This window comes from Spodoptera frugiperda, chromosome 6 (genome assembly GCF_023101765.2).
Source record: "Spodoptera frugiperda isolate SF20-4 chromosome 6, AGI-APGP_CSIRO_Sfru_2.0, whole genome shotgun sequence".
NCBI lineage: Eukaryota > Metazoa > Arthropoda > Insecta > Lepidoptera > Noctuidae > Spodoptera > Spodoptera frugiperda.
The window spans coordinates 5108688-5134774 of record NC_064217.1 but is presented as its reverse complement, the minus strand read 5'-3'; the positions used below and the strand labels follow the sequence as shown (position 1 = coordinate 5134774).

At 32.3% G+C, this 26087-nt stretch overlaps 1 protein-coding gene across 3 annotated transcripts in view; it reads right to left on the bottom strand.

The window, feature by feature from the left end:
- The window catches only part of LOC118267589 (uncharacterized), a 236205-nt gene that overhangs the window by 127984 nt on the left and 82134 nt on the right, over positions 1 to 26087 (bottom strand). For all 3 annotated transcript variants that reach the window (XM_050694351.1, XM_035581660.2, XM_035581662.2), the window contains exon 3: positions 23659 to 23690. The gene's annotated coding sequence lies outside the window, so the exon portion shown is untranslated. The remainder of the gene's footprint in view (positions 1 to 23658; positions 23691 to 26087) is intronic.

The window sequence follows — 26087 nt, the reverse complement described above, 5'->3', positions numbered from 1 at the left end:
ACGGTTATCGTTTTGTTGTCCATTAAATTATGTTAGAATGACTTTGTTCGTGTTTCGTAATTTAATAGCAATGGAAGTTAAAAATGGAATTACTTTCAATAACATATAATTTTTTATAGTTTTATTTAACGTGCAATTTGATTTTTAGCCTCCATGGGACGTTAGCAATTTTCTCGTAGCAAGTCGTTTTTGCTACGCAAGTGCTACGGCGTAGCATATTTCAAAGCGTCTTGCCTGCCGCGACAATCTCCGGTAACCGAGAAATAAAAATGTCACTTCAATAAGGAATTGACATTTATGAATGACGTGGCAGTTTGAAAGGTTATATCCTCTTGAATACAGTTGACGTTTATGGAATACCTATGTGATAGTAACTGATATTCTGTAAGTAATTAGAAATGATTACAATACTTTTTCTTTTAATATATACAAGGTCAAGTGAGTAGTAGTAAAATATCACTCAATTGTTTCCAACATTTTTTATTTTTTCGGTGATAAATATGAAAATAAAATATGTATAATTGAATACCTTAGCGTGACAAGTCAAATAAGTCTTACTAAGTGTTTTTATTTTAGTGGCAAGGTCGTCTGACTATTTCGTTACTGAGGCATGTGGCAATTTATTTAACATTCACACAATTTATTATGCTGTACCTGAAAAATGAACCTAGTATGTCTTAGACGGAACACGGAATACATATTCATGACCTAAAAAGGTGTAGAAAGTACGATTTAAATAATCTAGAAAACTAGTAGAGTTTTTACCCATTAATGTACGTGAGTAAACCGTAACTTTTGTGTTAATGTTATGTTAAGTAATGTCTAAGAATAAAATATGTTTTAATTGTTGTGTGTAAAATCCAACTTACCAATTTCAAATAAATAAATAATAGAGTAAAAGTCACATCACAAATTAGCGTATATTAGAGCGCTATACAACTACTACACGTCGAAGCTGACAACGACATGTGTCGATTTTAATTTAACTTTGAATTTAACACTATTTCGGATAAATCTGTTGTAGCTGCAGCTTTATTTATTCACAATAAACCCTGTATCTATTTTAATTTGGTGAATTTATTTCGAATGAGTTATCAGTGGACCTTTACTCCATCAGGAATACTTTAATAGTGTCCATAGAAGAGATTGTCATCGCAACCAATAATAATCTTCTTTTATTCATCCTTTGGAAAGCCAAAAGATATACTCTCCTCAAGATTATCAAAAATCATTTTACTAAACAAAATAATTGCAATAAAATTTTACAGACTTTGGAATACACAACGTTACCAAATTATGTCCAATTCAATCTCCAAATACAATAAAATAAAAATAAAACAAAAAACAATAAAAATGTAATTAAATCGACGAAATCATACAACGCGCAACTGCGAAACGTGGAACGCACCAATTTGTATGTAAATTTTTGATACGAGTGTACATATATACCTATATACAAACATACGTAGCTATTGTTTATAGCAACAGTGTGAAAGTAATAAAAATCAGTTTCCGCAGTTAACGAGCGTGTTAAGGCGCTTAACATAACAGTTAATCCGGCTTTTAGGTTTTCAACAGGCGTCCCTCACGAAGTAACGATTTCATTAACATATCTTGACACGTTACGTCTCTTGCGTGGCGATTGAGCCCGACTATTGTTGAGTCGAAGCTACGTGACTTTTTATTCTATTGTTTTTCTTTTTGTGTTGCTTTTGAGGGTTATGTAACTTTTTTAAGTAATAGTAAATATAAAATGGTACGCAAAAGATAAAGCATATTAAAAAGTTCAGCTAAACAGTTTTTTTATATTTTCATGAACTAAATACTACATTTTTTATTATACAATGTACGTGTAGACGTTTTAATCTTAACCAAAATTAGCAAATATGACTAGATATGATGTCAAATCAAACCGTACCATACATAGAAACAATATAATAAAATTGAAAACACGCGCGTAAGACAAATGCGTAATTTTTACAATTTTATCAAAAACAAATAAAACAACATTACTTTGTTGCCACAGCTTTAGGAAGACCTTTAATTAATATTTTACCACTTTTTTGACACCAACCTCGTTTTATTTAGGGATTTGTACCCAAACAAAGGATATTAATAACAGTTGTTCGTTGACGCTCCGATGAATACAAAATGAAAAATTATTTTTTGTTTGTGGAACAGGATAAAATATTTTATGATAGAGTAGAATTAGAAGTGTTCTCAATTGAATTTGACACTTAGATACCTTTTAACCTTATCTAACCTTTGTGATAATGTACAGTTTATTTTATTAAGTTGTAATTTATGAAGATGAAAGAAAATACTTTTTACAACTATAGTATAGTATTTCTATTGAATATAAAACGATAAACTTTTTATCCTAGATTTGAATTTAATTTCTTTAATACCATTTTGTATGAGGTGAAATGTCATCCAAAGGCTTCTCCCGGCTTGGGCGAGGCTAGAGAGAGTGTCAGACTCTTACTGACTAAAAAACACCCCGTTCCTAGTCCTGCTTTTCGAGCCGGAGCTCCGTTAACCCGCTAGGCAGTCCGCAGCTCCGGTTAACCCTACTGGGCCCCATCTGTGGTAGTCTAATGGCTTTTTGAGGCACGACGTAAAAAATGTACATTTAAAAAGAACATAGGTATACATTATTTTACGACAACGTAAAACATTATTTGGTGTGTACCAAAAAGTATGAGTTTTATATTATTCAAGTGTTTAAATCTATCCCTAATCATTGTTTGTGTTCTAGAAACTGAAACTAATCAGCTTACTAGCTCAGCACTGCTAATTAATTTCATTACTTTGAGAAATAAACGCTAGGGATCTCAGTTTCATTTGTTTAATTGATTGCGCAGTTTTGCTAGCTCTTATACAGTTTCAACTACTTCAACTAAAGTTCTTAAGTAGCTATTACTCACACAAGGATGTTAAAGTGTAAAAGAAGAATATTTCCGGCTATTCGTGTACAGTTACGCTATTTTTATATAGAGTATTCACTAGCATATTTTATTTTTGTTTGATATAAAAGTTAAACAATTAACTTCACTTTAATCATTAAAAAAATCAGTGATGCCTTCTCAATATCCGCATTATGTGTAGATATTGTTATTTTTTTGCATTCTATTTTTAAAATACTTGATGTAATAGGCTGGTAAATGAGCAGACAGATGACCTGAGGGTAAGCTAGCAACTCCACTTATGGGCACGACTAACACCAGAGGAGTCACAGATGCGTCTTAAGTATTTAAAATAGTCTTAGGTTTTTTTTTTATTCGTAACGGTAAAACGGGTTGAATAGAATTTAAAGTGTGAATAGATAAAAAAACGGGGCGAATATATAAATGTAAGGAAAATGTTCTAAAACCTATTCATCCCATCCTTGTATCTATCCACCCTTTAGATTCTGTTCACCCCGTTTTAAATCTCACTATAGAAGTATTACCTACACTAATGTTACATTCACATATTATTATAAAGGACATTTGAAAATCTTTATGAAAAGGCTTAGTATAGTTAGGACAGATTAGTATCCATATTTACTAAACGTAAATCTGGCTTTTACATTCAATGAGTTCCAAGAAGGGAGATTAACTTGAGCTTTTAGTGTATTGAACGTTGCAACGTCGATAATAATACTCGTATAACGTATGCGCAAAGAGAATTCACTGGAATATTAATTCATGGTTTTATTATGAGTTATCTGATATCATTAATAAGAAGATTTATTTTTATTGTTCATTCTGTTGAAAGGGATCTGCCATTCGTGAATACGAAATTATTTCTGCACATTTATTCGAAAGATAATTGTAATATCGCTAATACTTTCTCCTAAATCTAAAAAATATTATGCTGAAAATCGCATTAAAATCGGCACAGCTAATCGCGAGATAATCGCACATATACATACATCAAGGTCAAACTGAGAACCGCCTTGTTTTTAAAGTCAGTTAAAAAAAATCTACAATTCGTTTATTATTTTATCGATTAACCTCAGATTCACAACCGGGTAAGTATTAAAACTGGCTCAGGGCTACCAAGTTCTGCCCTCAACACAATTAACGTTAAACAGCCAGTTTTACACTGAAACAGCAATCCTGATGAAAATAATGGTTTTTTTACAGCTTATTTACATAATGAAATCTGAAGACAATCAGATGCAACTTTTCCTTTACGGAATGAGTTCAGAGAATTGCTTGAAAATTGAGAGGGGTTTAAAAGTTAAAATTATAGAACAAAGATTTTTGCAGTGATTTACTAAAACGTGTAAAGTGATTATAGGATTAATTTTGTAATCGAAGCAAGAACTTATTTAAATGACAAATTCACAAATCTATAACGTTAATAAATTCAACTACAACAAGCATTTTCAATCGTTATTAAAAATTGCCATTAACAGAACGCAGCTTACAACAGCTATAACTTATTAATACTTATTAATATGTACCTTTGGTGCCTATCACAACGCCAGAAATAAAGCATTCACATAGCCTACGATCTGACACAGACTATTCTTAGGTATTCAGGCCACTACATTATTTGGATAAGCCAAATACAACAACGACGCAACATTCAGAAATAAAGTTATTTCTGCCTTCAAGTTACATCAAATTTTCATCTCTGCTACGATGCTTTCGGAAATAAAATCAATTCGGATATTCCGAAAATCATATTCGGAAATAGCAATGAAATACGATCTGTGTCACGTTCATTAAGGGATATTCTACGTTGGATATTTTGAAGGCATATTTTATTGAGTAGGTGGATTAATGTGATATATTGGAATATTATTTTGTTAAATAAATATTGTTTGTAGATTAGTGTTTGATGAATTTGTAATATGTACAAAATAATTATTTGTTGTTTGTACATTTTACTTTTGAATTTTTAATTATTGAACCAGTCAATAGTACAAAAAAGTATTGTGTTTCACGAGTGGGTTTTTGACGAAAGGTTCAATTGATTAAAGTCATTACTATTATACTATTTCACATTAAAATGTGTTAAACACATAAATATTGTTAGAACACTAACTACTACTTGCCTTATCTTTCCAGCCTCGCGTTCTCGAAGCCATGTGATGATCTACGTTAGTAATAAAAGACACTACAAATATATTGTTTTGTCAGATAGTAACAAAATGAATAAACATTTCTGAAGAAATTGGTGGAGGCGTAGGTATTACTAGGAGTACACCCACTTTGTGCTAGTTACTAATGTATCTACTCATTTGTAAGTGGGCGAGCCATAGTCATTGGGATTACTATAGAGAATTTCCTGTAATACCTGAAGATTTACTCTAGTAATAAACTTTACGAAAATTAAATAAAGAGAAGACAAAAGAACGCAAAAACCACTTAAAACAAACTCGAATGACGTCATCACAGTTCAACACCAATAACCAAGTCCGAGACACGCCCAACACAAACGTTGGTAACAAAATATTAAATGCAAGGACAAACCAAAATAATTTGCTCTCGGCATTCCTCAACTCGACCCTTGTCATAGAAATATTACACGCAAAATTATACCGAGGTCACACAGAGAATGTTTAAAGAAGGTATAGAAAGACCACTGGTATGTGCATGGCCTAATATAGCCCTCATAAAAAGATTAGGATCATAATTATTAAGGCATATACTCACTATGTAAGAATTAGGTGGCTTTGTTTTGCAGCACAATGATTAAAATAAAGGTGTAAATGTAAGTTATGATAGTAATTACCGCCTTATAATGATACCCACGCAAAATATCAGGTTGCTTATTATGGAAACGCAAATTACGCGAGATAAAAGATAACTTATGTGTTCGCTTCAAAGGTTTCCTGAGATTTATTTCTGACAGTATTAATAGAACAATGTGTTTTTATTTTATTTTCGTCAGTTACCACCCACCATATTATAAAGAGAAAATCCATTTCTATAAAAAATGGTGATGTTGGATTCAAAATCACTTTATGAAATAAACAAAACGAATGATATTTCTGCCATAGTAATCAATTTATATTGATGTATAAGCAACAGATAAATAATGACTTTGACTAAATGACTTTTCTAATCATATTTACTCATAATGAAAGGCCTCATTATACGAGTATAACCTATAAATTATTAAGCAAGGTTTAGATTAAGCAAATGTTCTGGCGATCTAGTCTTGATCTCTAAAACATTCTGTGCACGTCGTGTACAGTCTACTGCGGTTTGTTCCTAGAGAGACTATGTACTCTAGCCCAGAGCCACTTAGTGGAGCGCCACAAGCTTAGATTAGACGGGTTTTAAATAGCACACACCATTTAGTTCTAGCATCCAGTTTAAACTGTTTAACAGTTAAGCTAGCTTAATTGGAAGATTATTTATTCAAATTAGATTGTATTGTGTTTTGTTAATAGTAGAAACGTCACAAAATCACGTTTCTTTTCTTTTAAGGTATAGTTAGGGGACATTTTCTTTCTTCCATATCAAGTGGAGTCATTTGACTTTCATGATAGTTACTGGATACAGGTAAAAGGCTGGAGATATTAATTATTTTTTACAGTTACATACTCTAATTTGGTAATCAGACTTTTATCCTATAAAATCTTAACCTGAAACACATTGCTAGACAATTTACTTGCGACCATCAAACCAACTTTGTCTAATAAGGTTGTTTTTCACAGGTGTAGATACTGCCTACTTTTATACGATATTGGAATAAGCACCGCTCCAATCCAGCTAAGTTGTCATTTAAAATTGAACTTTAAATCGTATGTCGTATGATATATTTCATAACGTTTAATCTACAAAAACGTGGTAAGTGCGCTGCCAGTACGCTTGCAGCTTTTTTGTATTAGTTCCAAAACAAAAAACGCCGTATCAGAGCCGAGCAGGAGCCATGTTTGATAAGTGTGCTATGTCCCATTATGGTCCTCGTTGCACCACAATTTATCGCTGCAGACTTTGTTTGCAATCTTTCTTTTAAACTTAGGGGCTCAAGTTTTTCCTAGCCGTTAAATAATGGTGCATTTAAGTAATCTGCTCTATAAAAGTTGGTCCAAGATTTTTTTTAGTGACATTGGAGAGCGAAATATTTTTTTTAAATACACACCGTTGTAGTAACGCTCTAGTATTTTCTCCTGCGCCGTGGATCCATTTACAAACATACATGTTCACATGAACATGACACCCAGACCCGAAACAACTATCTGTGGACACAAAGAGTTGCTCCGTGCGGGAATCGACCCCGCTACACGTTCTACGGCAGCCGCTTGCCCAGCCACCGCACTAATCGTGCAATTAATATGTTCGTGTTTTGTCAGTAATTTTACTATTTGAATATAATAAAGCATAGACGTCTGACGTCATTCTTTACAGCTATTATTATGATCATTAGGATCTTTGTCCATCGCTGAAACTACTGAACGAATTTTGATGAAATTTGGCAGACCGATAGGGCTGACTTTTTATTCCACGGGAACGCGGGCGAAGCCAATGGCAGGAGCTAATATAATTTTACTAAGGTGTTGTTATCGGACGGAGAAGTCAAAACAATTCCTTTTCGACAGAAGAAGCATACCTATTGTTGTTAGAGTTATCTTAATTAACGCCTCTTCTATTTAATGAGAAACAACTGGTTTTATTTCCAAGAAGAGATGAAATTACACTTTGCGGTACAATAGAACAATGACCCTCAAATTATAATTAAGGGTTTAGTGATTACTGAAGAATTTTGAATGTGAATTTTAATTGAAATATCTTTTAATTTTCGATAGATTACGTACAAGTAGATGTGCATAAATAATTTAAAACCCAGTTATATTATGAGTTCCGTAAAATAGTGGGTGAACTTGTCATTTGCTGGGTGCAATTATAACCTTTGTGCTGTAATACTGATTTAAAAAAAAAACTAAAGAAAACCCTACTACGTTTGACCTTCGGATCGAATATGGGACCCACAGCTCTACCGACGAAGCAATATCAAAAATGAATTTATTTGAATCACCTATTTTTTCAAATCGTCCAGCTAGTAACTGATAATTATGTCGATACAGATGAAATGTATAAATATATTTACCGATAAACTAGTGCATCACGTCCCTGACCGGGTTTCAATCACGGCCTCAGATCTCAAGGCTGGGCCAATTACGCAGGCAATATGGTATTACACAAATATCAATGTACAGTACTTTAGGTATTTTATTACTACTAAATATCAAATTATATATCAAAAGTCATAACGTACTTATATACTTTTCCAAAATAAAGAAATTTGACTGTACGTCAGTCTTGTTTTATACAAACTTTTGCATTTTAAAACTATGCTTGTATTTGTATAGATATAGAATAGGATTAGATTAGATTTAGATTTTAGCCATGACCGTCTCACTGCATGGCAAAGGCCTCTGTACCCTCCTTCCACTAATATAGATAATAGGAGCAAATATAAATCTGACATTTATGTCAAGATTTTCAGTATATATACATACCGGTAAACTATGGCAACTTTACCAGACCCTTGGCAACTTTACCATACTATAGGTATTCGGTATAAACTCATTTATCTAAAAATCTACCCACTAGAATTCTGTTTTGTAATAGTAGTATTTTTTAGACTTTAAAAGGAAATATTTACTATATTTTGCGTAGACGTAAGACTGCTATTATGCCAGTAATGGCCGTTACAGTGTAGTGCGTGAAAATGTGCTAAAAGTTAGTAGTTCCTAAATTGTGCTCACAGAGCCTAAATTATTTGTCACAGGTGAGTGAAATTTTGATCTTGTATGTATAATATAGTTGGGATTACTATTGTAATGTCAGCAATTGCTTTTTCTTTAATTTATTGATAAATAATCGCTTCGGTAATGTTGACACAGGTTAGGTAAAGTTGCCACGGCCTGCTTTGTGGCAACTTTACCTACAGTTAGGGTTGGCAATAAATGTTTTTTTCCTTGTTTGTGTGTATGTAACCATTTTCGAATACCTAAATTTCCCAGCATAATAGTGAATATCCTGGATGATAAGTTATAATGTATTTAATAATACCTTTTGTTTTAGAGCCAAAATGGCTCACATGAAACAAAACCGCAGAAAACTCGGAGCTAGACAATATAAAAAGTATACGAAAGTAATGTTAAAATTAGCTATGGAGATAATGAAGTCAAAAAATTAAAAAGTCAAAAGATTAAACATTATTTTGTAGCCTTTTTTTACAATTTTAAACATAAATACTTAAAAGGTTAAGGTTTATAATTTTTTTTTTAAATATACATGTCATAAAAAAATTTCTCATTTTTTGACAACCCCGAGCGTAACAAATTATTTGTATGTAAATTACGATGAAACCCGTGGCAACTATACCTACTGTCTGTGTAGCCGTTATCTTTATAGATTTCCTCATATTGTTTGCATTATAATACGAAGAGGTCCTAGATGAAGCCCTCTGTACCTCAACAACTCTTTAATATGCAATACACGATGAATACGGCGCGTAGGTAAAGTTGCCAAAAATTTGGTATCTTTACTCATGTTGTTTTTTCTTTACTACGGCTAAAGTAAGCGTTTGTATATAATGACGATTACAGTAAAGTGAGCCAGATAGACTACAATTCTAAATATATAGTTTTGGTTTCTATGCGTCTTATGGTTAAAAATATATTTCGATTTTTGTTCCAAAATATGGTAAAGTTGCCATGTTTTACGGTACTTTAGTATGTAGCTTCAACTGAAACTGTCAATTTAATATAATATGTGGGTAAGTAGGTTTTTTAATGCGTCTTTCATTTATAATACCTATTTCAATGTTATTGTAAAGGTTTTTTTCCAATAGATATCATGCGCGGAAGTATCCGTCGCTTTCTCTCGGGTTGACAAGGGTACCACAATACAGTCACATTTACTTTGATCATATTTATTATTTTTATACAAAAAGTACCCAAACATCTAGTTTTGTAAGTATATTGAAAGATAGTAGGAGATACGTTTTGCACTCAACTTGTTTACATGAAAAGCATCGCTAAATTTTAGTTTGATGCTTAACCCGAACTGTAAATTACTATTGAGAAAAAGTCAGTAGATACCATAGTAAAAAAGTCAGAGGTTATCATATATAGAGGTAAAAAAAAACATATGAATGACTACAGCTATTTAAGGGGTCACAATTTAACAAAACTTTTTTCTATTCGATTCCACATTCATCTAAAAATATCTTTACCATTCCATTTACATAGAACGTCACAAAAAAAACACGATCATTAAAATTGAAATAAAAAAGGAATCCAAAATATTTCGCAGAAGCCGATACTCATTAATTAAAATCTTTTTTTATAATCCTTTATAAATACAAAGGCGAAGAACTTCTCAGCGGCCGGTGTTTCACAAATCTTGGCATATTTCAAAAAGCTAATTAATCAGTATAATCCTCGATGTTATTTATTTGTAGGTAGACAGAACGGTGGAAATGTTTCTGAAAAGGTTTCAAAGGAATTTTGGTTAAAATTTGTTGTCAGAGAAAATAGTGATTAGGTAACGAAGAAACTATTCAAATTATATTCATACTCAAAGTAAATCTATAACGGTCCTAAAGAGCAAAGACTAATTTTAACCGCAACAGTTAATCTATGTAGGCGTTTTAATCAATCTAATTCCATTCCTGTAGGTTGCAAGCCTTCGGCACACCCACCCTCGGGTCCTTTATCAATCCATTCATTGTTTTCTTGCCGCTTTGACAATATCGGCAAGCTATCAACCTGATGATTTTCCTCACTGCCTCATGGCAGAAATTCTACAGAGCTGAAATTCATTGAAATGTTTTGGAAATCAACGTAAGACCAATACTGTTTGTTGGTAGAAGCTTCTTTCGTTCCTTCTTAGGTAAATAACAGGTGTTGTATTTTCATTGTTCTTTTTCTAATGTAATCGTAAAATTGTTGCTACAGGTTTTTATCAGTAATATTGTAATTATCATTTAATTGTAATTTTATTATACGTGTCGCGGTTTCGATTCTCGCATGTAACAATTCTCCGCGATTCCACAAATTGTTGTTCCGGGTTTAAATGTGATGTGCACAGTGCACATGCCTATGGGGAAAAAAAGAAATAAGGCAATTTGTCACAATGTTTTGGGCTACGTTGAAAAACACAACAACGACATAAAATTTTAAATTTTTGTAAGGTATTGAATAGTGTTATTGGTTTGTACCGTTCTATTCAAATAAATAAATAAAAAGATGAAAATTCAAGAAACAAGATAAGACGACAGTATGTCGTCACAATATTTTATACAAACCAATATCAAATTAAATGGAGGGAAACTGACAGCCAAACCGCTCTTAGAAAGCCAAACCTTTAATTCGTATAAACTTCAAATATTTACCAAACACTTGTTGAACTAAATTCTCGTTACCACAAAGCTTTATAAACAACATTTATTTTCTTAATTGAATTCTCAGATCTTCTATTAAATTGTCTGTTAGAATTCAAAACGGAATCAAAATAATGGAATAAGAAGTTTACGACATGAATTCTGGTTTGATTATAATTTCTATTGTATTTATGGCCGAGTGGTTACAGGTGCCACTGGTATAGATAAATTCTTAACCTTTTGTTTGGTCCAGGTATAAAATGTAGAATTACGAGTATTGTTCACGTTTACTGTCTTTAAATTAGATTACTGGGTAATTCAACTAGTTTCAGGCCACATTCGAGGCCTATAACCATAAGTAACATATACGACTACTACAGGTGATGTTTCAGAAACTAGTTGAATGATATGGTCGAATAATAATGTGAGCATGCCATATAACTCAATATTACATGTCTTGCGATAGTTATAGTACAAAAAATACTTTAACTTAAAAAACTATTACCTAAACTTGAATATCTACATACATAGCTAAACGTATGGACTTGAAGCTTTGTTGCATTGATAACTTCTCCATTTACGTAGCTTATATATATTTTTTGCTCCTTTTTATTTGATCTAGCTTACCAATCACTCAAAGCGTTAGTTCCAACTTTGCTCAATATTTGCCTAGTTTTTTCAACGCATCGCTTTCACCGCTCTGTAGTGGACGGGATTGTTTGTGTATTTACGTTTGGATGAAACGATCTTCATCTGCGTTAAAAACATTTCCATTGCAATCAATTCAACATTCATTTGTGCATACCTACATATCTATATATCTATGCATTTGTAAGTAGTTTTATTAAGAGATATCATAGATAAATTATAAATGAGATTTTGCTTTTATCGACAGTTCGTGAAAGTGACACTGTTGGACTGTGGATTTCCAATACATAAGAAGATTTGGCCATAATCTCTACGCTCGGCAGGCGAGTTGAAGATCATTGTTCAAACGGGTCATGTCTGTCAAAAGGCGCTCGGCCCGAATCAAATGTGTCCTCAGTCGATTAGTGGTAGTTAATGTATTCTGAGCCTCTAGCTGAATGTCATTTAGCACTTGTCTACAAATAGAATAGAAAACTAAATAACATAGGATTGATGTTAATTTAGACAGAGACAGAAACAGTGAAAGAGATAGCTCTTTCATAACAAACTCATACGGAGATGTTTTTTAATGAAAGAAAAAAATACTAGTAATCAATAATTTATATTTACTGTTGTAATCTTCAAACACAACACTACCTTCCATTAAAGCCGTGGCAGATCATTTTAGAACACTTTATATTGTGGTTTTTACTCTTTCGGTAGACAAACGCTTAAGAGGTATTTGGCTATGGGCTCTTCTCTGTCGTCACCTCCCACGATCATAAAAATGACTCAGCAACTAATACTAGAGTTAATATCCAAGATACTGCTATCACTCACTTGTAAACGCTTAGCTGAACAAAAATACAAAGTTCTGAAACCTAAGTATTGTCCCTGAAACTTTCGCCATTTATCAAAACAGAACTATGAAACTCTCAGTAGAAGCTCTCTTACTCTCTACTCGCATAAAGTTTTGAATATTGATTTTGTTTTCAAAGATTTTTCTTTGAAATAGTATATTATGAAGTACACTGGAACAGAGTAAACATGATGTAAGCAAATAAATTGTTTAAACATTTTAAGAGGAGTTCTTGGTATATCCTACTCTTAAAGAAAATCTTATTTCCTTGAAGATAATCAATTATTTTAGTAGTCCATAGTTGGCTAAAAACAACCAATGCCACAGAAGATGATGTTTATATTTATATTTGGTCTTAAGTATTTAGGATTATTTTGAAAACATTTTCATAGGTAGGAAACGTAGGGCCAATATAATTTTGTAATATTCTGTGAAACTTCAAACAAGCACTCTCTAACGTTTCTATTTTAATTTAATTAAAATTAGTTAAATATTTTCATAAAAATATCTTCTCAGCTTCCACATAATTCATTCTAAGAGCAAATTTTGGTATTCTCTTTAAGATACGAGATTACACAAAGAATTAAAAAGATCTTTCGGTGCTCCCACACTGGATCTCGTAAATATTTTAATGTAATTAATAAAGATTATACATTCATGTATTTCATTTTGATAAAAGTAGGTATCTGTATAGTCGATATACAAAGATATAAAATAATTGATGAATAGTCGACTACATGAAAGAAGTCGTCTGAAACACACCGTCATGTGTATCGCCAGTATCAAGTTTAAGATTATTTAAATTTTCATGATAACAGAATTATGTATAATGAATTGAGCACAGATCATTACGTCATCATATCGTCACGCCTTTAATCCCCGAAGGGGTAGGCAGAGGTGCACATTATGACACGTAATGACACTGTGTACACCCACTTTTCACAATTTATGTTGTAAGTCCCATGTAATAGATCATTACATCTTCACAGAAATATTACAATGTTTAGTCTGTCTAGGTATTTGAACATAAAATAACAATATTACAAACAAACTACGTTCACGTTTAAGAACATGATTAAAATGAATTATCAGGTACTTAATATAGGTGCCAAAATCTTGTTCAACCATTAACGAATAGTCTTGTCAAACATTCGGGGTCAATGAACCGTATTTATTTGAATTAAGCCTGCTCCAGTGAGCTAGTATTGTCTGAAGATTTATGTTGATAAACAATAATTGCTTATTGAAACAATCCCAGAATATTAATGTATTAGGTATATATACATAATGAATGGTTATTTATATGAATAAGATTATAGATGTTTGAGCTTAATTATTCTGAAATCTAGACTAATACTTAGAAAAATTTAATGGTTACTTAACGCTTTTAGTAATCGTTTTTGGAACAAAATCGTTACTATGAAATAGTTTAAGTAATCATTAAATGTCTGTGAGTACGGCAGTAAGTGGTTTTAAAATAATAGTGTGTGAGTGTTTGCTTATATAGAAGAGATCAATAGTTTAAAAGTGGACTATTATATACTTTGATGATATTGAATAAATATTCAAATCATGACACTATAATACTCTAATAGTACTTGTAACTATTCTTAATTTAAAGGTTAAATAAAGTCGAGGAATGAAGACTGCATTTGTATTCTAATTCATTAACAAGGAAAAGGGATAAGCTCCATGTTTGTTACATAGCATATAAACCTTTATTATATTTAAATGTATGTAGATACATAATATCCTAATAAATAAAACCCAAATCACACGTGGAGCTTGGAAACTTGAGATCCGAGATTATTGAAAAATGATCCGCAGGCATTTCGGCTACGGTTTCCGATTTGGCGAAATCCTCGAGAATTTATTGAAAGATTTTCCGTAAAACTTCTTTTTAATATTTAAAAAATACACGTGAATCGTTTAAATATATAATATATTTTTTTAATATATTACTTTTGTGATGTTGTAAATCTTTTGTGAAATTGTAATTTTTTCGTTAAAACCTGTCGTTAAACAAATAAACAAGTACCTACCTAACATTTTATTTGAAGCTTTGAATAATAAGTTGATATTATTGTATTTACTCATATTAGAGCTATTACTCATAATTGACTATTCAAATAAATAGTCAATCAGGAGCATTTACTCATATTCATATGCAAATAAAAAAATATTATTAAAAATCATATAAAATATTTAATTTTCCAAGTTTCATAAATCCTACATTTAATAACTCTAGTAATAGGTAAAAGAAGAACTGTAACTATAAAGCTATTCTTTTAAAATAACATTTTTAATAAAATGCCGTGTCAGCATAGTTCCCAACTAAATTAAAATGTTCAATCAATTGACATGAAATTTTATAAAAGGAAGCATTTTTTAATTTTAATTAGGGATCTCTTACGAAGCGCTTTTGTTCTAGCTTTATCTAATCTAGAGGTACTAAATTAATTTCAGCATGGCCTTTTTGAGTATCTATATTTTTATTGAAAAAAGTGTGAGATGAAAATAATGAAAGTCAAATTAAGACTAGGCACTTCATTTTTGTGAAGAAATTATGAAATCAATGTATGTACTAAAAAATCTCAAACCAACTTAAGAATAATTGGGTCAAAGCCACATGCACAGGCACATAAAATATATAGTTGAATATATAAACTAAAACATTAAATATCTTAGCATCAACAGACAGTTAACTGGTGGGACTATAGGTCACTGTTTGGCTTGGTGCATCTAAATTGTTGAGGTTTATTAAAAGTGGCTTTTACACCCGTGGGAAGAGAAAAGGTGATGCCAGCTGTCTTTTTCACTTACTGCTTCGATGTTTAAAGCGTACAAATAATTACCTGCCCCATCACACACGTGTACCACAATGTACTTGACCCAGTATAGGAATTGCATTAGTTCCCTATAACAGGTTTAAGCTGGGTATACCTTGACCTACTACTCTTGTCCTAGTTACACGGGAGAATCAAGAGGTATCTGTTTATTTATAGTGCTGTAATTCAATAATGGAGGCGGCAGAATCTTAGTATATAATAAACTTGTATGTAACAACATCGAGTGTTTTCGCCGAAGGACAGAACTACATAATTTTATGTTATATTTTTAGTCTGTTATTTATCCCATATGTGAATCCAGATTTAGAAAGAGTATCTACTGACAATTTGCGATTGAAAATCTAATACCACTGTGACAACTTGACGTTTAGAAAAGCTTCGACTCCTGCTATCAGATCCATCAAAGAATCTCAAATTTCGTCCTCAAATATAAAATTGAATGTCCTCTCTTATAAAAACCATAAAGACTATGGTGGTAGTTTCTATAATTCATCTTTTTTATTTAGAATACATTTCCTGCTTTTTAAATCTATGACTGAAATCGTCTTTATAAAGTGTTTTTGAAGTTCACCTACTTTGCTTTTCAGTTTCTTTGCTGTCTATTTCAGCGCAGCCACAGGATATTTATAAATGTCATGAACACGCTTGAAAATGTCGGAAATCTTCCAACGTTTTCCGAATACAGAGTTTATGCAAGAATAATTTTTATCTAGTTTTTCCATATATATAAAATATCTTGTTTTCTACCTGAAACACCGTGATTGGCTGGTCGATCGTGCAATCCAGTTATGTTCGCTATAATAACATTTGCTGCAAAGTCTGACCGTGGCATCGTAACACGAGGTGTTAAAATTTGAGTAAATTAATTGCTCGTTGCGAAGTTATCGATTTTACATTCTATTTAGTTGCTTGCTAAAAATACGTAGTTTTTTTTATATTGTACATTTATTTTGTAACTTTAAACCATATGTACCTACATATGGTTTAGCCGACGATTGTGATAAATTAGAAGACCACTTAAGAAAGTAGATCACCTACGAAATTCACTTAATTATCAAAAACAAGAAACTGTAGTTCACATAATAATATGTGTATAGGGCAAAATTAAATGGTCAAGCACCATTAGCTTAATGTTAATCAAGCTTTTCTCACATAACGTTCTTTGGTATATGTATATGTCAAGTGTACATAACGTTTTAGACAAATTTCTTCATATTTATCTAAATTTATAGTCACTGGACTGTATTCTTATTCTTGATTCTAATAAATTCATTTATATGTCCAATCTTCCAGAAACAAATGTTGCTAAGTCCTAATAATGTTTTTAATTGTAATGAATAATAAAATTTTAGGTATGTTAAAAAAATAAACAATATAAATAAATATAATCGTCTTAACCACCGGTTCCAATAACAATGACCCAAAACGAGGTAATTCATTCTTATTTGGACAAAAACGTTACTAATCTCAGAGCTACAGATTTAGATACAAAACAAAAATAACTGATGAATATTTATTTCATAAGTCAGCCTTGTTGCACAATATCTAAAGCTAATCCAAAAATATCTCAGGGAAACAAGGAAAGACCCAATTTTATTTGTAGACACACGAGTATCTGAGGTTGGATTGTAAATAGATTCAACGTAAGTAATCCCATCTCTCCTTTATATTCAGAAAAATAAACCTCACGAAATATGGAACGATAAGCGAAAAGAACCCCCGGTGGCTAATAAAACATTTTGAGATAAATTGCACAATCGTGGAGCTGGCTTAAAATTTATTGTGGCAAACAGATAGCATTAAATATGTATTTTATTTATTACTTATATATAATATAAATGTCATGCCTGTTAAATCCCCAGAGAGGTTGGTAGTGGTGTGTTTATGTTGCACATGCTTTTTGGCTGTTATATTGGGCAAATCGTCATTTCAAAGAAAAGAAAAACATAATAATATTTTCACACGTATTGTATCACTTATATACTTATGCATAACGTAAAAACCGCTCATGGTTTGTACCTGCATGTGCCTAGTATCTTATGATATTAATGAATTGGTGCGCTGTAATTGTTTCTATAATGTGATCTACATAAAACAGTTACAGAAATCATAGATTTTCAAAATTGTAAACAGTTTGATGGGTAGCCTGAATTGTTAAATAAAAGTTTTGATGTTTTTGAACAGATGAAGTAAGCTAATCGACAGATACTAACACTATCGCAGGTGTGAAGAGAGTATCCATCAAGCTCTTTCAACAAACATTGGTGATCCATCTTTTAAAAAGTTACTTTTACGTCCGTCAGGTCCACTATGTTGCGATATCATACTGTTATGGATGAACCTCTCGAAAATAGAAATATTTGATATAAATGATATCAGTTCGTTTAATTTTTTTTTCTAACGTTGATAAGTCTGCGTTTGGCCACCAACCCGCTTTTAGTGGGTTTTGTTAAAAATTACGTTTACAGGTTGTCATGGAATATAATCGTTTTTTATTATTTAAAGATTGGCTGTTTTCAATTATTCCTTTCAAGCAAAACTGAAATGTATTAGATTAGGTAAAATATGGAATGTAACAACAAAATTTCTCAAAATTGATTATCTTAACAAAGACTGAAATCTAGCTTTCATGTACCTATTTGTAGTAGATGCAATTAATATTGGTCATATCGGTATCCAATCAAGCCTCAGGGCCTGTGTATGATGTACTGACAGTGAATGTAATCACATGTCCTGTGGTTTGCAGTTGAGATGTCGACTGCAATACTATATACCTACATTGTAATTTGACAGTAATTATACTATGCAATTTGATTGGTATACAGGTTTGTTACTTGATCTACAAATAAGTCAAAATTCTATGTAAGTGTATACACAAAATATTGTCAAACCCATATTTCCCTTTTTAAGCGACTTAAAAACGGAGGTTTTTAGTTTGACCTGTATGTATGTATTTATGTTCCTGCACGATTATCTCGCGTTGGTTGATCTGATTTTAGTGCGATTTTCAGCTTTTTAAGTAGTGTTTTTCAGACTTTTAAACATTTTTGGGGATATTACCTGACTTAAATAAAACGATGCGGTAAATAAAATTGACGGCGGTTCCCTTTAAACAAAAGTCTTTATTTCTTTCAATTTTTGATCAGTTGAACAATAATAAATGTAACTTTACGTAGCAAGAACCTTCTGTCCGTTTCTGCATGCATTCACAAAGTTTTTCATATTATTAACAGGCAAAGCTTTCCAGCGGTTTCCATAAATGGTTTAGTAAATTGAGAGCACCGCAAAGTTGCGTCAACTCCTGAATATTTATTAACATTATTGAAGCAGTTACGGAAAATTAAATTTTATCGTTATAGAATCAGAGATTTTTATCGTTGCATGATGGTGGAAGAAGTGATTTCTTATCAGTCGGGAGTATTATATTGAAAAAATACTGATGTAAGATATGTGTGTCCTTTTATTCTCATTTATAACTTTAACCCAATGCTATCTTAACCACTTTTTTATATATAGTAAACATCAAAAACACAATCTTACTCAAACTGAATTATCTCTCAACCTTACCCAGCTCTTACGTAGAGGTAATTATATAACGTATACGATACGTACCTATACAAAATTCTAAAGAATACCTATCAACGAAGCGTCTCATAAAATATTCAGAAAGAAAACAAAGCGCTAACAAGTGTGGGAGTGAAAGAGATAACAATACATCTCCCTAAGCATTAAACACATTAAAAATTACATACCTCCTACGTCTCTAACATGGTCTTGAGCTAAAAGCATCGAACACATCACGTCTTCACCCCGGGTCCCGTTCTGTTTGTTATATACGCGAAAATATTTTTTTTAACGAAAGAAAATCTCGAACAATAACATCTAAACGAATATGGTATGCTCTTGAGAATTCACGACACACGAATGTGATTGTGGTCTGTGAAATGAGTGCAAATGGACTCGCCCTTGTTGTTTGGTTGTATTATATTGGTTTTATGTACAAATAGCTGATTCACTATTGTTGCTTTTTTGGTTATCAATATATTATTGCTCTATAAATACATTGGTATTTCAGATGTATGGTAACAAACAACGGCTCTCTTAAGTGGGCACAAGAATACAATGAAAATTTTGTAAATATTCGTATGATGGTAGCTTCGCTAGTTAGTAGCGTGATAGTAGTTGCTAGAAGGATGATACAGATCATCTTTCTACGTATATAGAAGAAGGGATATAGAAGGCTCTGCTAACATTAAATCTGCTTGTGGTCCAGACTTAATGGTGACCATGATCTACTTGGAAAAAGGTAAGGACATAATGCGTATGCTGAAAATTGCAACTGACTTATATGTTGTAAATAGAACGCGTTGGTATAGCACTATTTTGATTCTATTACTTGAAATAAAAAATCAAAGTTTTAATTTCGTATTCCTTACATAACATTCACTATTCTAAGATCTTCTTGCCAATTTCTATACAAATTTCTGGTAGTAACATGTCGGAACAATCTATTTTGGATAGACAGATTGTTTCAAGTTTACAATAGTTTTACCTAACATAGCAACACCTCATGTACAACAAGAACAGCTAACTCAGTTCTAACTTAGATAGGAGTTACTTAGATAAGGTTGTATGCCTAAACAAGTATTAAGTACCTATATCTTGAAACTCTAATGTTGATCTTACAACTTTGAATTTGTTTCTCATTACCGAGTGTGATGCGTGGGTAGCATTGTATAAAGGGCGTTTATATGCTTTATCAATTACAAAATTAACTGGAAAACATACGTTAAAAGTTCGAATCCAATTAGCTCTTAGTCGATTACGTAATTAGTTTTTGATGTAATTATTTTAAGGAATGGTTAGAAAAAGATGTTTGTGTTGGCGTGGTAAGTGGGGTCGTCGTCACATGTGTAATTTAATTAGTAGTTAGTTTATTCCTTAATTTTGATTAGTATTTGCTTAGATTTAAGTAAGAATATTATAAAAGAATTGCAATACATTTATGAACATAACATACCTTTAAAACCAGACTAACTATTGACAGTGTAGCAAATTATGACAGATGGTGGTCTAGTCCTAAGTTAGTTAAAGTAGGTACTTAACGTTCTTACACATTCTTATTATTTGACCTACATTTCAAAGAACTATAACTTCAATTTTGGGCCAAACTTCAAAGAAGAAGTCCAGAGAAGAACGCCTGATTCATTGGCAAAAAATGTTTTGTATATATTTTTATTATGAAAAGTGAGAAAGTACCTACTTATAAAGTGCTTACAGCTGAACATTTTCAAAAGAATGAACGTTACTCTCTCGCTTCGGAGAGCTTTTGTGTACCATGAAGTGGAAATCGGATACTTGAAATGAAATGTTGAATTCTTTCACGTAATGTGGCTACGTGCTACAGTGCTACGCCGTAGCTACTCGTAGACAATCGCAGTCTGCTACGATTTGCTACAGTCTTATTGTGATAGTAGGGAAATCAAGTAAAATATATTTTCGTTTCTAGTATTGAAACTACTTAACGTATGAATATTTTACGCCGCGTAATAAAGATATAAAAGATTTTGTTTAAAAATTATTATTATTGGTTGTGCTATTTTATAATTTACATGAAATAGTTGCTTTTCTGCTTTCGATAATATATTTTTACTTGAAACCATTAAACAAAAATTCCAGCTACATTTTTCTCAGCTATAAATCAAACTCTTGTAATCTCAACATACGTTTCACAATCATAAAACTTATCACAATACAAATCATAGCATAAACACTCAAAAATACAACAAAAAATGAGCCAGAAAAGTATTACTTACACGAGGAATGAAAAAGAATTATTGTTGTGGACACAGTAGTGCCCTTGTCATACAATGGCCCACCGGATAAAATGTCACGACTGAAAGGAACGTCGTCCAGTAAATCACGGTACACTTGAGGCCGATAAATAATCTCCGTTCGGTATCTCATACATTCGTGTCGATTTGTAGGCCTTTCTTATTTCTAACAAAATTGATAGGCTCGTTTGAATATATCTGAGACGTTCGATACTCAAATATGTTGGGGAATTTATGTCGAAACGATTCCGATTGTGCGCTGTTTATTTTGGTCGGGAGTGTAAAATTGTTTTATGTGATTGCTCGTTTTGATGTCGATTGTTTTATTCCGGGTTATTTTTTGAGTAGGTAAATACGATAAAAAATATTACCTCTTATATATGTTTCACAAACAAATACTCATGTTAATATAATTATTTTCGTACAACAACTTTTGACATATCCAGAAAAAATGTTAGTGTGTTCAGCCACACATACTTCTATTGATCTCCTTTGATTTTTACTTTCGGTTCGGCCTCATATACAACCTCATGTATCCCAATGGGCTCTTCTAATGAGTATGAGACGTGAATCAATTACACAAGTTTGTGTGCGGTTAATTACACACATATTATCTTAGTAAATTAGAAATAGGAAACAAGATTTATTGGTGTTTGGTTTCTCATATTTCTGCGTTATTTAATATAATGAATATCGTTGAGATTATTGATTATAATGAGTGTAAATAATGATATAAAACTATAACACTGTATTTTTGACAATCTTTTTTTTAAGGGGCGAATTATTCTCCCACCCTAGGCGAGGCGAGAGGGAGTGTCAGACTCTTATTGACTAAAAACCACCCCGCTTCTATTCCTGCTTTTCGAACCGGAGCCCCGGTAAACCCGCTAGACCGCAGCTCCAATTTTTTGACAATCTAGCGACAGTGCGTATTCTTGAGAAGCTTTGTAGTCTATCCATCTTTATACCGTAGATCGATTTCATGTAGTCTAACTATAACCCCAGTTTATACACGCAGCAATAACGCACTTATGAACTAGGCTTATAGGCATGATCAATTCCATTACTCTATTAGTCTATTACAGTACATAATCCGTCTATGACCCGATTAGTATAATAATACCTAAGTAGTCTATTTCATGCTTGTTTCATCCACGAACTGTTTTAGTATACAAGTAACGTTTTATTTGTTTTTCTTGTCTAAATCTGTTTTTGGTTAATGATAGTGTTTGTTAGTTCGTTTGATGTGAATATTTATAATGTCTGACATCTAAGTATATGCGTGTACTATAGGAATATGTTAGATTATTTATTCGAGATAATATTTTTTTAGAACAAATAAACTTGATATCTGGATCTATTGCAAAACATAGAATTATGACTGAAGTATGATAGATCTATAACTACACCATTACCTAGTTTGAAAATTAATAGCTACAGCTAACCCTATCCCTATGAGGAACAAATGGCATGATATCGTATCATTATACTATAATTATATAAAAAAAATAAAAAAAACATAAGTCAGTATAACTTGACAAACACAAGATAAACTTCAGTAACAAATAACTTAATGTCACCAAAGTTTGTAAGAGCTAGGTATTATAAGGATTCTTTGGCAGCTGTGATATCTCACGTGGAAATCTCAGGAACACTTTAACGAAGGCCACCGAGGATTACACTGAGGACGGATACCTTCGGATAATTCCCGCACCATTCGAGCGAGTATTGATAGGATTATTTTACCATAACAGGTATTGCGCATTGAATTTTTTTTAATAAATAAATCGATTATTTTCATTGAAAATTTGTTATTGAATGCTGTGGTGTCTATTTTTGTTTGAATGTTTCATGGTTTAAATACACTGAACTAAAACATCGATATATAAAAAAATCTAAATATCTTGATTTGTAGTTAGGTAGTTTAATGAAGTGACAGATAGACTGCTATTTACTTGTTGTTACAGGTAGGTACAAAATACGCAGGTACTACTTAATCTTCAACCCATTCTACAAAGTTCAGCAACTTAGTCTTTCAAGTCTACGTCTATGTGTGTAGCGTATTATTTACTTACATATCTTGTAGTTAAGGACAGTTACTCGTACTATGCATTATTAAGTGACCCGTCTAAACGTTTGACCTACTTACCAATTCGCGTTCTTCTCATTACGTTCAAACATCTGAAACAAAAGCAAAACAAAATTTATATGTGTTCCCAAGTAATCTGAGGATTCTAAAGCTGTTATTATTAATATTTACGATATTCTACCACTGGCAAATCCAGCAATAAGGAAAAATACGAAACAACCTTCGGGGGGATTCTCAATTTTTTATCCAAAATAAAATTTATGACGAAAATCCCATAATTAAACTTCGTGGCACGACTGTGGAGGGTTTACCCATAATTTTATGAAAAACTCAATCAAGCATTGAAGTTATGGACCGAGGAAAGGCACTCATAACCAAGGCTCGTTCAGACCCATGTCAAAACCATTGTTAGTTCGCTTTCAAGAGAAAATTCAATATCCAACAAATCTCCATTGATCTTTTGGTCGCCACATCTTTTTGTTGCGAACTTGCTTGTTTTCTATTTATTCAAGGCATATTACAATAGGAATCTGTTGGTATTTTGGTGACCTTTGTTATGTTGCTTCCGTAAGAACATTTTTATTAAGAAATTTTTATTAATATACATTTGCCGGACTATGTATAATAGGTATATGTATGTGTATATCTCTTCTGATATTCTCTGGACTAGATTAGAATCCCACGCCACGTCTAGTTTAATATAGGCTAACTCATGTTGGATAGTTTTAGTATAAATCTTGATTAATCAATGGGACTTAGCACTTATAGTTAATATTTATACTTTACAATAGCTATACATACACAACCAAATCCCACAAGCCTACACGATAGTTTAGTCGCTCGGCAATTATATAAATTTTAGCTACAATTAAATTACAGAATAAAAGACAACTTATTCAATAAGTTAGCAATAATATCTAATTCGTTTAGTACCTATCCCAACATCAGTTAACATTATTTTCATTGGAATTCCAAGAAAATTCTCAATTCAACAAGGTTATCAAATCTTAAACTAATTCGTTTAAGTATTCTGTGGTGTTGGCTTCGACAGTTAGTGATTTTGATTCCAATATCGGAGCTGAAACAATAAACTTAATTTGATTATGATAAACTTTATTACAATATCTTGATTTCATAAGGAAATTTGCTTAATATCTATACTTATAATAAATCTGTAGAGAGGTCAATTCTGTACATGAAATATATTTCCAAAATAACTATCAGTGGGTGATTAGTGATCGATACTGACGCCAAAAATGCAATCGGATTTTTTTTGTCTGTCTGTCTGTCTGTCTGTCTGTCTGTCTGTCTGTCTGTCTGTCTGTCTGTATGTTCTTTATAGAAATAAAAACCACTCGACAGATTTCAACCAAACTTGGTACAATTGTTCTTCATACTCCTGGGCAGGTTATAGTATACTTTTCATCACGCTACGATCAATAGGAGCAGAGCAGTGAAGGGAAATGTTGGGAAAACAGGAGAACTTACTCCATTTTTAAGCTTCCGTCGCGTGTGCAGCCTTAATGGTTAAAGCTACACAGAAATCATGTATGACGGAAATGTTCTCCTTAAAATTGTTTGAAAAATATTCCACGACAGCAAATGTCTATCTTTTATGGTTGACTCACAATAACACGTATAACTCCCGATAGCTTAGCAGTTCGGAGCTTTCTGATTATATTTGTCTACTCTAACGTTTATAACACTCTCATTCATTCATTCATTCATATTATAATAAATCTGTAGAAGGGTCAATTCTGTACATTGAAAATATTGAAAGAATAAATAGCAGGGGGTGTTACTGGATCCATACCAAACCCAAATACTGAAAAAATACGGAGAAAAAATCTTAATTTGAACGCGGGCTCAACAGCAGTAGCTCAATAGAGAGATCTCCGTAATTATTATGGGCCTAGCCGTATTTGGTCCAATAGATATTTATAACAGGTCATTGTCAGAGTTACTCAAAATGGAGAAATAAATCATCCACGCGAAGACCGACATCCGCGCGGACGGAGTCGCTGGCGGAAGCTAGTTTAGAAATAAGAAAAAATGACAAAACAATGATTATGTCGATTCTTGTTTTTGTTGGTGGGATAATAAAATCTATGGCTTAGCAATCATACTGCCTGGCATAGTTTTTTGAACAGGGAAAAATCATCTAATGCATTCTCTCGGCAAGGCGTTGCGAGATGGTATGTCAGATCTTACTGACTAAAAACCACCTCGTTCCTACTCCTGCTTTTGGAGCCAGAACCCCAGTAAATCCGCCTATTATATTCTATTCTATTATTCAGCGTATTTTAGTTTTTTTTTTCTTTATTTAGATCTGACGTACACTCACGCCTATTTCTAATACGGGTTTAAAATTAAAACTGCGTTAGGTATTCTGTGCGGCCAGTTTGTAAATAACAGCTTTTACCGGCAAAGAGGCCGCATCGCGTCAAAGATCTATTTATAGGCTGAACGGGGTATGTGAGGAAAGTTAC